We start from the raw sequence: 14,815 nt of genomic DNA on the forward strand, positions 1-14,815 counted from the left end.
GATGCTGCCCTGGTGGGGCTGGACAGGTGCCAGCAGGGTCCTGGCATAGCTGAGGGCTTTGGTCAACCTTGGATTTTGGAAGGGAAAACTGGTAAGGGAGACTGGAGGGACCAGCCCTCTGCGGAGGGGTCCCATCGAGGAGTCACAGTGGCCTGGGAGTGACTGGAGGGGTCTGTGAGGGCCAAGGAAAGAAAAGAAATCCCGAGAGGAGGTCATGGTCTGCTGAAATGATGACGCTCTGATGTCCAGGCTCAGTGCTGGCATGCAGCATGCCATGGCTGGTGTTGCTGGTCCCTTCCCACGAGCTCACTGTGGCCTCTGGGAGCAGGGAGAGCAAACCAGAAGATGGTGGGTGGTTGGGGGTTGCAGTCTGCTCCGGCTCTTTCATCTCGCTGATGGGTGGTGTCTGGGCTGCACTTTCATCTGGAGAAATCTGGGGTGTTTTTGCAAGGGCTGACTCACTGCTCTCCTGACCCATGGTTTGAGAGATCTTCGTTTTCATGTTAATGAAGACATATGGAAAGTGTTTCTTGGCTTCCCAAGCTGTCTGGTGCCTGGTCACAACGACTTATGCTTTACTTTGTTTATTCAGCTGGGAGATGTCACTAGAAAGGAGTGAAACCTTGTTTAAAATGGCCCCAAAATTTCCCAGGTCTTGCAAAACGACCGTGTGCCGTGGTGGGAGCAGCAGGGAGGATGTGCTGCTTTTGCAGCCTGGCAGGCTTGGAGGAGGAGGAGGCACCTCAGCCCTGTTCCCCTGTGCTGGGACACAGTAAGGGTCATGATCCTCTTCCCTGGATTTTTCTGGTGCCAAAAGGGCTGGAGCAAAGCATGGAGAGAGCAATCTGGCAGGAGGTCTCTCGGGACGGAGTCTGCTCCGGCTGCTCTAGCCACTGGCAGCTGAACCAGAGAGGTGCTGAGTTGCCATCGCTGCTTGGCTCAAGGCTGACTTTGGGGACAGCCCTGCCCTCTCCCTCTGAACTCGGCGGCTTCTTAACTTTGCTTGCTTTTTTTTCCCCGTAACTTTCTCATGATTCATTTCTGACCCATGGCATGATGCCTTTGGAGCTGCAGGGGAGCTGAGCCTGGCTTCGGGAATGTAGTTTGATGAAACAAGCTCAGGCTGCTCTATTAACCCGGGCGCAGGCGGATGCCACCGTGGGCAGCAGGTCACTGCCCAGCTCCCAACTGTGATGCCAGGGGAGATTTGTGGTGGGGGAGGCACTTCTCTGTCTGTCAGCTGTGTTTGCAAAAGCCCAGCATCCTGCTCTGGGGTCAAATGTCTCAGCGCTGCCTGGCTCATGCATGATGAGCGAGCAGATGTCCGGGCTCCTGGCAACTGCTGACATAATATAAATACATAATTGCCTAAACACAGATTTCAACATGTGTAAATTAAGTCTGAGCTTGCTACAGAAAGGCAGCATTTCCAGCCCCGTTCAGAGAGGTGGGAGAGCCCCACACCCTGGGCTCCTTCCACGTGATGGATCCCAAAACTTGTGGAGCTGTTACATGGAATCACTGCTCTCACAGAAGTGTGTTGCTGCAGGAGCATCTCACCTTGCTGCGTTTACTCTCATATTTTTCCCCACTTAGAATCACAGAATCCTAGAATGGTATGAGTTGGAAGGGATGTTAAAGCCCATCCAATTCCGCGCCCCTGCCATGGGCAGGGACACCTCCCACTGGATCCGGTTGCTCCAAGCCCCATCCAACCTGGCCTGGAACACCTCCAGGGATGGGGCAGCCACCACTGTTCTGGGCATCCTGGGCCAGGGCCTCCCCACCCTCACAGCAAAACATTTCTTCCTAAGATGTCATCTCAATCTCCCCTCTCTCAGCTCAAAACTGTTCCCCTCGTCCTGTCCCTGCACTCCCTGGAGGAAAGCTCCTTCCCAGCTTTCCTGTAGGCAATTCCTGACCCAGTTCGTCAGTTGGCATGTCCAGCCTGACCATTGTGCACCCTGTTGGTGAAGAGCCACCAGCTGCTTCTCATCGTGGTGCTCAGCAGCTGCCTCAACCCTGGGTTTGACTCATTTTTGCCAGTTCAGTATCCCTCAGGAATTCCAAGTCAGGTCTGTGGTTGCAGAGCACGCCAACTTAACAGCCCAAGGTCGCCAGGCTTGCTTGGGGCAGGAGAGCAACCACCTCTCATGAAAAACGTTTCTGAAGTAGCCATCAAAGCCCTATGCTGATTTAAGGCCTGCTTGTAGGGCAGGCTTGGGCCTGGCTTCGGGAATGGGCTGGTCCAGACAGCCTTGATGAGACCTTCCTGTCCTCCATTGCCAGCCAGGCTTCGGGCTAGACCTGTCATCTCTGCTGGAGGGACAGGAGCTGACGTGTCCCCGCAGTTCCACTCCTGAGGTTAGTTGATGCTAATCTCTTCCACCAGCAGCTTCAAACCTTGTTGCTCTTCCGTACTGGAAGGCAGGAGCTCTGGCAGGTCTGGATCCTCCTGATGCTGTGCTGTTGTGTGGTGGGTCTGGTTAGCTGGACAAGGCAGCAGGGCTCAGTCAGGACAGTGCGAGGTCTGCTCAAAGGCTGGTGAGAAAGGCGACTGAGGTGAAGAGGGAATGCTTGTGCTATTCTTTATGTTCCTTGCATGACCTACTTGAGCTCACCCCATCCTGCTGGGCAGGAGATCATCATGCTGTGTCGGTCTGACGTCTTTCCAAATGCTCTTGGCAAAGTGAGTGGGAGGGAGCAAGCTTGGAGGTGATGGGAGAGGGGTGAGTGCTGGGCAACGTGGCTGTGAGACACACATGTATGTGGTGACGCAGATGGATGCGTGAAGCAAGGCTCACGGGTAGATGGAGGAGAAATGCCTGCGTCCACCTCATGGTTGCAGTGGGGACTGGATGAGGTTGACAGTGGCAGAGGTGAACAAAAAAGGCTTCTCCAAGCACCCTGATACCCTGCTGGCTTCTGCAGTACTTGAGTCCTGTTGCCCAGGTGCCGGGGGCTGCAGGGCTTTAGTCGTGCTTGTTGTGTGCACATTTCATAGAATCCTAGAATCACAGAATGGTTTGGGTTGGAAGGGACCTCAAAGTCCATCCAGTTCTACCCCCTGCCATGGGCAGGGACACTTCCCACTGGATCCGGTTGCTCCAAGCCCCATCCAACCTGGCCTGGAACACCTCCAGGGATGGGGCAGCCACCACTGTTCTGGGCAACCTGGGCCAGGGCCTCCCCACCCTCACAGGAGAACATTTCTCTCTAAGATCTCATTGAAGTCTTCCCTCTTTCAGCTTAACATTTTAAGTCTTTGCTGGGCAGAGGAGGCAGATCCCTGGGAACAGGAGGATGCCTCTGGTGTGAGGTGAAGGGGGAACTGCTTTATAGTAAACAGAGAACATCAGAAGGAGTTGTGATTGTCTGGGAAAAAGACTTGGATGCTAAAGCACTCATCTGTGTGACTGATCTGAGGAAGAGAGAGAAAATAGCGAGACAGGAGAAGTGAACGTAGAGAGGGGGCTTGAAACAGGTGTGTGGGCATGAGGGGTTTTAGAAAGCTGTGGTTACGCACCAGACGGCGAATCTCAGTGCTGTGATTGCAGAGCGTTGCTGTCCTGGCTAAGGAGGATCTGCACGAGGCGGGCAGAGACTGGTGAACCCTGAGGTCCCTCTGGCTACAGGCAGCAGAGGCATGTGGAGTAGACCCTCATGGCACAACCGAGGAACTGATGGCAGGAGGAGGAATGGAATGCTCTCAGTTTGGAGCCAGCAGAGCTGTGTGCCCAGCTACCCATGCATCTGCTGGCTGCTTTCTGCTCTCAGAGTGGAGTGGAGAGGAGTTGCTCATGCTGGTCCTGCGGGGACCTCCCTGGGCAGCCATGTTTGCCTTGGTTCAGTGGATCTGTAGACCTGCTGCTCTCTGAGGGCCTCCACATCACCTCTGGGAAGGACCAAGGCTGGAACTTGAGGGACCTGAGAAGGCACTTTCCCATGAGGGTGGTGCAGTTGCCACACCATAAGGACAAGATGTCATCCAGAGTGACCTGGACAGGCTGGAGAAGTGGGTCTGTGCAAACCTCATGAGGTTCAACAAGGCCTAGTGCAAGGTCCTACGCCTGGGTTGGGGCAATTCCCGGTCTCAGTACAGGATGGTGGATGATGTGATTGAGAGCTGCCGTACGGAGAAGGACTTGGGATGCTGGTTGATGGTGAGCTTGACATGAGCAAGCAACATGTTCTCGTGGCCCAGAAGGTCAAACCATATCTTGGGCTGCATCAAAACTAGTGTGGCCAGCAGGTCGAGGGAGGTGATTCTGCTCCTCTACTCTTCTCTTGTGAGACCTCATCTGGAGTATTGCGTCCAGTTCTGGAATCCTCAACATAAGAAGGGTATGAAAGTATTGGAATGGGTCCAGAGGAGGCTACAAAGATGATCAGGGGTCTGGAGCACCTCCCATACAAGGACAGGCTGAGAGCATTGGGGTTGTGTATAAGGGCTCTGAGGAGACCTTATAGCAACCTTCCAGTATCTGAAGGGGCTACAAGAAAGCTGGGGAGGAACTGTTTCCAAAGGCTTCTAGTGATAGGATGAGGAGCAATGGCTATAAACTGGAGAGGGGCAGATTTAGACTAGATGTAAGCAAGAATTTCTTCACTATGAGAGTGATGAGGCACAGAAACAGGTTGCCCAGGGAAGTTGTGGCTGCCCCATCCATGAAGGTGTTTAAGGCCCGGTTGGATGGCACCTTGGGCAGCCTCATCTAGTGAGATGTCCCTGCCCATGGCAGAGAGGTTGGAACTAGAGGATGTTTGAGGTCCCTGCCAATCCTAACTATTCTATGATTCTATAACACAGTTCTTGCTGGTTGAGTGGTGGCCACAGGGGTTTTCTGCCCTGGGCTGAGGGAGATGTCATGGTTATTGCTCCCTCCTCTGTGCAGGGCTGAGCTGGCACCAGTACCGGCTCCTTGTGGAGGAATCCCATGGAGGGGTCACAGTGGCCTGGGGATGGTGAGGACCTGCAGAGCTTGGAATAGTGGAAAGGCAGAAGGAGCTGTGCACAACCACAACCCACAACTACAGGGAAGGAGGTTTGGTGTGATGCCACAGAATCCCTCTCTGATGTGATGAGGATAAAGCCATAAAGCCCTGGTGTAGGCGGCAGCGCAGGGAGAGGTTTCCACCACAGCAGACTATTAATGGCTTGTCAGGCTGGTATGGATGGAGCTGCTCCCTGTGTTGAGCCGAGGAGGATTAAATGCCTTCTTGAAGCACCGTCTTCAAGAGGAACCACTGCTGCTGCCTCCCTGAGGCTGGCAGAGCTGGGATGGGGACCTGAAGGAGGGTTATTGAGGGCAAGTGCACAGGAGACTGTGGGGACCAGGGCTCCCACGTCAGCCGCATCCGGAGCCTCACCTCTGTGAGTCAGCATTTCACTGCCGATGATTCACAGCGGCGCTGCAAGACAGCCACGGGCTGGCGCAGGGCTGAAATTAATTGTCTGGAAGGAGAGCAGCACAAGAGGAGGGAAGAGAAGATGTTTTCCCTCATCTTATCAGCATTTCCCAAGTCTGGCTGTGAGCTATGCCAGCACTGAGCGAGAGAGAGATGTTCTTTGCCTGCAAAGGGAGCTCCACCTTTTGTTCCTTTCTCTGACAACGGCCCGGGTGCAGGGTTTGGTGTCGTGGCACCTTGGTGACCTGGTGGCTGCATCCAGCCATCATTGTCCTAAGTTGAGAGTATGGTCCCCTGCTTAGCCGGACCTCCTGGTGCACTGTTTCGGTCACAGGCAGCTCCTGCCCTCCTGCAATCTGTTGGGGAGGATGAAACAACCTCCCTCCTCCCTGTGCGTACATAGGGAGACAGCTCTGGTCCCTGCAAACCACGCTGCAGGGCTCTGTGCTGAGCACACGTTTCTGTAATTCAGATTAAAAGTGGGGGTCACCCACCTCCCTTTTCCTGGTGGGTGGTGAGTGACCCCCAGCACATCTGGCACAGCTGTAAATCCGTTGAGCTGTCCTGAAGCAGCTCTAGCATGAGGGCCAAGTACCGTTGTTATGTATCAAGAGAATTTTTTGAGCATCTCTCTGTCTTTTTCGGGCTCAGATGCCCTCAGCCTGAGATGTAAACGGTCAGAGCTGCCCAAAAGTGTAACCTTCTTGGGAGCTGGGTCCCATCCTCGATGCTGTAGCTCAGCTCAGAGGCTGAAGTCTTGCACTGGAACCAGCTGCCCAGGGCAGTGATGGAGTCTCCATCTCTGAAGGGGTTCAGAAGCTGTGTGGCCGTGGCACTTTGGATTTAGCAGACACAGTGGGGTTGGGCTGATGGTTGGACTGGATGATCTTAGAGGTCTTTTCCAGCCTTAATGATTCAGTGATTCTAAGTGTTGTGTCCTCAGTGCACAAGTGTCCGGGTCAGTGCTTTCCAGCCTCTGATTTCCTTCTCCTGTAGGATTTTTGCATAACAGGTGGGTTCTTTTGGTTACATTTTGCAAGTCATTGAGGCATTCTCCATTTGTCCCCAGTTTATGTGCCCGTCATGTCCAGGCACTCAGATGTCAGAGGAGAGATTCTCCACAGCTCTGCGAGAAGACAAATAATGTTGCTTGCAAATATGTATTGAAATGAGACTGGTGAAGTATTTTCTTTGCAAAGCAGAGTCAGGGCCAGGTAGGAAAGGTTATTCAAGGCCATCATCCTCTTGCCATCCATCTCCACCAAGGCAGCTGTTCGAAGGTTGCTCTCTGCTGCAGGGCAGCCTGCTGGAAAGGTGTCCGGCTGTAGCCCAGGCTCCTGATTGCTATTTCTGGCTCCTGCTCAGCCCTGTGACTTTTTCAGGCTCCTTTGACACCTTCTTGATCCTTTTGCGTATCTGCGAAATGCTTCAGAGCATGGAAATTTCCAAGTTACAGTTTTTCCCGCAGCAGCTGGAATCTAGCTATGCCGCACATATATTTTAGGACTTGGGCGTAGGAGCGGGCACTGCAGTGCCGGTCGCTGCAGGCACGGCTGGGGATGGGCGTCACGGTGGCTTTAGGACTCAGACCTTTTGAAATGATGGTGCATGGCGCGTTTGCCTGTGTGGTGATGATGCTGCATTAATGTATGTAATATATACATTATAGATACATCCGGAATATAAAACAGGCAGGGAAAGCAGCCCGGGCAGAGCTAATTGCTGCTGAAAGACAAACAGGGGACGCACAAATATAAAGCAGAAGGGGATTGGAGGAAATCTGTTCCTGAGAACTGGCTGTGGTGGGAACCCCTGTGCCGCAGCGAAGTCAGGACAGGGCTGGTGGGACATGGCATCCCAGTGTCTTGGGGATGCAGCCTGATGGGGAGCTGATGAGAGCAGGGCCGGGAGCATGTGGAGCTCTTGAAGATGGGTGTGGGGCAGCACAGGGGCTGGGGCAGCTCCACTCCTGCTCCTCCAGGCTTAGTGGCATGGCCTGTCCTCTCCCTGTCTCTACCCAGGGGCATTGTCCCAGGCAAATTGGAAGACGTGAGGCTAGGCAGGGACTTCCCCAACAAACAGAGCACCACATGTTGTCCCTCTTCCATCCCTCTGGCTTTTAAAAGCTTTGTCTCTTAGGACATCTCCACCACAAGCAGGACCCAGGGCCATGGCACGGCGTGTCCTGCCCACTGGCAGCGTGACAGGGGTCCAGGCTGGGTTGGGGTGCACCCTGCAGTGTGGTTGCAGCTTTGGAGCAGGACTGAGGTACCTGCCTCTTGGCACCGTTTGTACTTCTCTGCAGTAGCCTCACATGGTCCCCATCCCCACAGTGGCCCGTGGTATCCTCTGTGCAAGGTCATAGCCCGTGGAGGAAGCCCATGGGCTGCTCCCCTCTTCCGTGGCAGCTCTGAGCTGACTTGCTTTTTCTTCTCCTCAGCTTCTGTTATCCCTCTTCCATCCCTTCTGGGCTTTTGAAAGATTTGTCTCTTATCTTTGATAATTGTCTGCAAGCCTGGAACATCTCCGAGGGTTCAGAGCTGTCCTTGCCTTGGAAAAAACTTAAAAGCTCTTTTCTCCTCTGCCTGGGCACATGCAGAGGGTGCGTGTCCTCCTCTGTGGCAGCCTGGGAAGCTGCTGCACCACAGGGACCAGGGATGGGATATTTCAGTGCATAGGACAGGGTTCCTCCTCTTCTGCCTGCCCTCTCCTCATTGGAGCTCTTCACCAGCAGATGGGCTGCTCCTTGGTTTGCTCCTGGCCTCATCTGGTTGGTTAGTGCCCCTGAACTAGCTCGTTCGTGGGATGTTGAACCCTGAGATGGGCAGGGGTAACCGTGCTGCATGTGCTGTTGTAATTAATCATAGAATCACAAAATGCCAGGTTGGAAGGGACCTCAAAGATCATCTGGTGCAACCCTCTTAGGTGATATATAGTTTAAATGAGATGGCCCCGTACCATCCTGTCCAGCTGAGCCTTCTAAGTGTCCAGTGTAGATGTTCTGGGGCTTTTTAAGGTCCTGATCCTGCTTCAGTCTGTTGTCACTGTTGGAGATGTTGTCCACGGCTGCACAGCCACATGGGAGCCACTGCTCCTCTTTCCCAGCTGAACATACCTAGTTGTTGGCAGAGGGTCAGACGGGAAGAAACCAAAGCGAAACCTGTGCTGGTGTCATTAGGCGTTCAGGAACTACGAGCCAGGGGAATGGGGTTAAAACCTACAAATATTCTAATAACAGCCCCTCCAGTGCTTGCTTCACCCTCTGTGGACCTCAAGGCGGGTGTTGAGCTCTTTTTTTGCTAAAGTGAGGACAGAGCTGACCAGATGGTGACAGGGACAAGCAGTTCAGGTGTGGTGTTTTGGGAAAAGACTATTTCAGCATGGAACGGCATGCTGTGCTGCAGCCCCTGGCCCCCCAAATCCTCACTTCTGTATCTAGGTGCCAGCAGGACCTCATGTGAAACCTGTTGCTATTCAGGTCTTTCCAATACCTTGTGCACCCCGTGGGTGTCACCAGTGGAGAGTTGCAGAGCCAGGGAGAAAAGCGTTTCCACAGGCAGCTCCATTCCTTTTAGTAGACAATGGACACAATCATAGAATCCTTAGGTTGAAAAAGACCTTTAAGATCATCAAGCCCAACTGTACCTGTCCACTACTAAACCAGATCCCTGAGCACCTCATCTGTCCATCTTTTAAACCCCTCCATGGATGGGGACTCCACCACCCCCCTGGGCAGCCTCGGACAGTGCCTGAGAACCTTTTTGATGAAGAAATTTTTCCTGATGTCCAATCTGAACCTGCCCTGATGCAGTTTGAGGCCATTCCAATGGGTCTCCTCCAGACTGGCCCCCTGGGGCCTGAACACCTCAGGCTGGGTTCGTCATTGCTTCTTGTCTGGGATGGAGGGAAGCTGCTTTCTGCTCTTGTTTTCCTTAGTCTGCCTTGTGGATCCAGCATAGGGGTGTTTCATGGGGTTCAGCACTCATCAGAGAGGGAGGATGACCCATGGTCATCACCAGCCACCCCCCAACCCCCCCCCCCGGCTGGTTTGCTGGCTCCTGCTGCCTCCGTCCTGTTTTGGGCAGCGCTCCCCAGGGTTGGGGCATTTGCTCATGACACGATAAATTAGGTCTTTCCCATCACATGTCAGGTCCAATGCGAGACATGGCTTGTGGGTCTCAGGGTCTTTGTCTGCCGCCATCTCCCCCTCTTTCTCCTGCCTACGCTTAGTCTCCTCTTTTGGCTCTGGACTGACTCTTCCCTCCACTTTCTGCATCTCCTCCTTCTTGTTCACACAGCGAGGAGGGTTTACCATTGTGGGTGCTCAGAAATGGGTGATGCCAGCCCTGACCACAGCAGGAGGGATGCAGGGCAGCCAGGAACTTGTGGCCCCAGACTCCAAATCGCTGCAACTGCGGCCCACAGGGGTGAGGGCGAGGGAAAGTTCGAGACTGGAGATGCCACTGGGGATGCTGGATGCCCAGGCTGAGGTCCCACTTGCACGTGGGGTGCTGGAATGCTGCTCCAGTGGAAGCTGCTGCCCTGCCAGGAGCCAGGGAAGTTGCAAGCCTGGCTTGTGGGGATTGCACTGCCAAGGTTAAGGTGCTCTGCTATGAGGCCAGGCTGACAGAGTTGAGGTTATTCAGCCTGGAGAAGAGAGGGCTCTGGGGAGACCTTAGAGCAGCTTCCAGTCCTGAAAGGGGCTCCAGGAAAGCTGGGGAGGGGCTCTTGATCAGGGAGTGCAGGGACAGGATGAGGGGGAATGGTTTTGAGCTGAGAGAGGGGAGACTGAGCTGAGATCTTAGGAAGAAATGTTTTCCTGTGAGGGTGGGGAGGCCCTGGCCCTGGTTCCCCAGAGCAGTGGTGGCTGCCCCATCCCTGGAGGTGTTCCAGGCCAGGTTGGATGGGACTTGGAGCAACCGGATCCAGTCAGAGGTGTCCCTGCCCATGGTGGGGGGTTTGAACTGGATGGGGTCCTTTCCAACCCAAACCATTCTAGGATTTTGGAAGAGGGGGGGCTTGCTTGGAGGTGTGAGATGACAGGTACTCCCTTGCTGCACCCTGAGCATCCCCCCCGTGCTGTCCACTCCAGCTCCTGGAGTCCCTGTGTGAGTCTGAGCTTGCTGTTTACCAGCACAGCACACACCAGCCTGGCTGAGCCGTGCCCAGCTGCACAGGAGGCTCATGGGGAGGGTATCAGGGCTGTAACCTGGTTCCTGCCCTGCTTTCCCCCAGCATTGATGGTCTGTGAGCATCCCTGCCTATGGCACCACTTAGAGAACTCATACTGGTGAGCAACTGGGCAGCTGGAGCTCAGCAGGGTTTCCTCCCTCTGCTCACAGTACTGTCAGGCTCTATGTGGCTGGACCACACATGCGGATGCCTGCACCCCGACAGCAGGAGCATGCCAGGAGTCTGCCAGCCAGTTGCCACTTTGTCGGCTTGTGCTTGTTTTCCTGGGGCTCCTGATGGCTTGCTGTGTTCTGGAGTTGCCATCAGCATGTATCCAAACTGGTGAGTGCTACTTAAGCGCTGCCAGCCTTGAGACTGGGGCACCCATCAGCGCCTACTGCCATCCTGCAGCCGCTCTGCCTGTGCCCCTGCCTCTGCTCTGGGGTTTCCCATCGCTCACTGAAGGCAAAATCCATCCCTCTACTGCGTTGGTGTCAGCGCTGTGCTTTACGGGCCCTTTGTGCTGCTGCGTTACAGGGGTACGAGGCACCCCTGCGGTGCGGTACCCAGCCCTGGTGTTTGCTCTGTGATGTTGTCCCTCACAGGCAACAAGGGGGGACAAGGACCCACATGCCCGGTGGGCAGGGATGTGCTGGGTGTCACGCTCTGCGCTTCGCTGTGGACAGGGGTAATGAAAGAGCTTCTGTTCCGCTCTGGCTGCTGGCACATCTCCAAGCTGACTCGTGCGAGTGGGGTGCTTAGGTACGTGTTTTGGAGGCGATGCAGGGATTGCTGCCTTAGGACCCTGTAAGAGATGGGAGGGGATGATGTAAGGAAGTACCAGATTAACTCGGGATGGAGATGTAGCGGGTCTGGTTCTTTGCTGAGCAGCCAGTGCAGGAGCCGAGTTCTTCCTGCCAGTGCACGCACTAGGAAAGATGCTGGCAGGATCGCAGCCTGTGGGCTCTCCAGTGCTGGCCCGGGATTAGGCAGGTCTTTGCAGGCAAGGGGGTGGCCAGGGCTAGTGGCAGCATCCGGGTGGGATCCTCCTGCCACGCTGAGGGGCTACAGTGTGGGCACAGAGCTCCTGATCGTGGAGGAGCCTGGCTCTGGGATGGGAAGGCAGCCCAGTTCCCAGCTGGGCTGCGGCTGCGGTACACATCAATCACTGTGCGGGGGTGTTGGGGTTGGGGAAGAGGCGGCTCTGCAGAAAGTGCTGCCTTGGACGCGGCGGCAGCCTGGCAGCGATGAGCTGTGCTGGAGACATGGGGAGCTGGCACCAAGGTAGGGCTGGCCCCACTGTGGAGAAGACAACTAGATGGGATGCTCTGCAGTGCTGCTGGCTGCCCACGGGATGCTAAGGGCTTTAGCTGGCAACGGGTGCCCAGCGAGTGGGGCACCAGCCTCGGTAGGATGCGGGTCCTGGAGCCTGGCTCAGGGGGATGGGGTACTTTTCCAGCTGGGGAAATGTTCGGAGCCGTGCAGATCTCTGACTTGCCGACCCTGCACAAGAAGGAGCGGTGAGTAGTCTTCAGGAGCAGGGGGCACCCTGTGTGTCTGATCCCCCCTTTCACCATATGCAGGGCAGCTCATAGGATTTTTTGGCCTCCCTGCAGAGCAGCACAGGAGAGCTCCCCGGGCTGGCAATGCAGAGCTGTTTGGGGTTTGCTTGTCCCCCAGTGCCAGGGCATGGGCGAGGGCTGGGTGACGGGGGATCTCAGGGGTGCCATGGGCTTCGGGAAACGCTTTCTTTGATCACTTGTATGTGTACGTGGAGGATCCTCAGGACTCCCTGCCAGTGTCCTCTCTTGTTTCTGAGATGTCTGCAAGGCTTTGCCTGCGCTCCCACCCTGCCTGTCCCCTGCCAGCTCAGCTCTGTGGTAGGGATGCTGGGTGCTGCAGCCCTGGTGAGCTTCTCTGTTGTTCTTGGGGGCTGACAAGTAACTGGACCCCCTGCCTGGTGTTGTGCAGCCGCTGCCACTCATCTGGGGCACTTTCCCTGCCCAGCTTGCTCCCCATCTCTCCTTGTCCCACAGCAGCCAGATGTTCCCATGGCACTGGGCTTTGCCAGCAGGATTTGCCCCACAGAGCCCTTGGCTGCTGCTGAACGCAGTGGTGAGGGAGAAGGGCACTTGGTTGTTATCCAGCTCAGTGCACCCCAGCAGCACTGGAGCCTGTGGAGATGCATTCGGGTGCTCATCTTGGGACTTTGCAGTGCGACTTGTGCCTGGCTGGTCTGTGATGCTTCAAGAATGAAGCAGCATAGATGAGCAGCGTCCTCGGCAGGGAGCGAGGTGGGGAATGCAGAGCCCAGGAGCAAAGGATGCTCAGCCTTGAAACCCAGCCAGCAGCAGGGGGTGAATGGGAAAGCAGGCTTGGGAGAACCCCCACTAGGATGCGCCAGCAAAGAAAGGCTCTGGGAGGGGAGCGCTGCGGAGTCTGGAGCCAGGATGCGCTGAGGAAGTGTGGGGGCAGAGCGTCTGGGAAAGCCGTGAATCCACACTCTAGCTTGAAGAGAAGGAAGAGGAAAACACCAAGGGAAGGAGGAGTAGGCAGCGAGATGATGGGAGGAGATTATAGGCATGACAAGCAGGTTCACCTCTGATCCTGCCAGGGCTTTCTTTGCAGTCACCATTCCCACATGCCTGTCTCGATAGCCTGGAGCTTGGCTCTGGCCATTTCCCTTGATGTTTGCCCCGAGGAGAATATCCCACAGCCCGGTTTTGTCCAGCTGCAGCAGAAATGAGCCAGCTCTGAAGAACCGGCTTGTGCTTGGCAGGAGGAGTCCTTCAGCCAGTGCCCTGCATGGAGGATGGGTCTGAGGAGATGGCACCCGTTGTCTCCTTTCTCTGCCAGCTGCTGCCGGGGCAGCTGCCAGCCTCAGTGCTGGAGCTGCTCCGGCCCTGGCTTCGCTCTCAAGGGAATGTGCATGAGCTGGGCTGAGTGCTGGGAAGAGCTGGGACAGCCAGAGTGGGACAGCCTGGTTGGTGCTGCTCCTCCTGTGGGTAATACTGAGAAACAAATTCAATGATTTGGGACAGTATTTCCACTGGTGTCAATCAAGCTTGCTGTGGTTGTGGTCTAAACCTATTCCAAAGGCTTGGCATGCAAGTACATCAGTTAAATTGTCCATTTGGCAGCAGGCTGGGACCCGTGTGCTTTCCTGACCCGTGTTACCCCCCAGCTGGGGTCTTCTGGGGGGCAGCACGAGCTGGGTTTTGCATCTAGGAACTGCTGTGTGATGGCAAGTGCTCCACACGACCAGCTTCTCCCTGTCTGAAGCTGTGCTTTCTGCCTTTTAAATCAGGAGTGGTTCTGCTTAAGGTGCAGAAATGCTCCCATAATAAACACCACAATAAACATGAGGCTGAGGGGAGACCTCATAACTCTCTACAGCACCCAGAAAGGAGATTGTGGTGAGGTGGCTGCTGGTCTCTTCTCCTAAACAACAAGGGATAGGATGAAGCCCCAAGTTGTGCTATGAGAGGTTTAGATTGGATGTTCAGAAATATTTCTTTACTGACATAGCAGTGAAGCACTGGAACTGGCTGCCCGGGGCAGTGGTGGGGTCCTCATGCCTGGAGGCCGTGTGGCCATGGTTTAGCAGGCACGGTGGGGTTGGACTGACAGTTGGATTGGATGATCTTAGAGGTCTTTTCCAACCTTAATGATTCTATGGTTCTGTGATCGTCTGCTTTGGAAGCTCTTATGTGCTGTAGGAATGTCCACAGGAAAAGATCTATAGCGCCCTGAGGGGGAGAAGGAGCTGGGATGGGTCACAGCAGCCTCACCTTGAGTGCGGCTCCGGTCCCTATGGAATCCTGCAGCAGCCCTGGGTGTAGGTGACGGGGCTGTGGTAGCAGTGGCACCATCCCACTGCTGGGTGCCACCGTCCCCCAGGGCTGGATGCTGCCAGGCTAAAGGTGACCCTTGGTGCCCATGAGCACCCAGCCCCGCTGCCCCTGCTGCTGCCAGCAGCATTGGGGCGAGTGGCAGTGCTACAGGCAGCTCCAACCCCGTGCTCCTGACCTCCCTGCTCAGCCCCACCATGGGCAGGGTGAGGGTGGGCTGTGAGCCCCAGGCAGCAGCTCTGCCCACATGGACGTGGCACCGAGGCCCCAGCAGCTCCTGAATGCAGCTGTTGTGGCTGTGCTGGGACTGTGCACGTCTGCAGGGCTGTGCTCTGCTGCTGGGGTGCTGCCTCCCCTTCCAGCCCCACCTGCTCTGGGGTATC

The 14,815-nt window shown here is 55.5% G+C and overlaps 1 protein-coding gene across 12 annotated transcripts in view; it reads left to right on the forward strand.

The window, feature by feature from the left end:
- The window catches only part of EPB41L1 (erythrocyte membrane protein band 4.1 like 1), a 72,056-nt gene that overhangs the window by 22,660 nt on the left and 34,581 nt on the right, over positions 1–14,815 (forward strand). Inside the window, exon 1 of one of the 12 annotated variants that reach the window (XM_054081289.1) lies at positions 11,755–11,865. The exons of 10 other annotated variants lie outside the window; for them this stretch is intronic. The gene's annotated coding sequence lies outside the window, so the exon portion shown is untranslated. Of the gene's footprint in view, positions 1–11,754; positions 11,866–11,955; positions 12,102–14,815 lie in introns of those variants that run through there. One more of the 12 variants, XM_054081290.1, reaches the window with a different exon arrangement.

The sequence above is a fragment of the Cuculus canorus genome, chromosome 16 (genome assembly GCF_017976375.1).
Source record: "Cuculus canorus isolate bCucCan1 chromosome 16, bCucCan1.pri, whole genome shotgun sequence".
Taxonomy (NCBI): domain Eukaryota; kingdom Metazoa; phylum Chordata; class Aves; order Cuculiformes; family Cuculidae; genus Cuculus; species Cuculus canorus.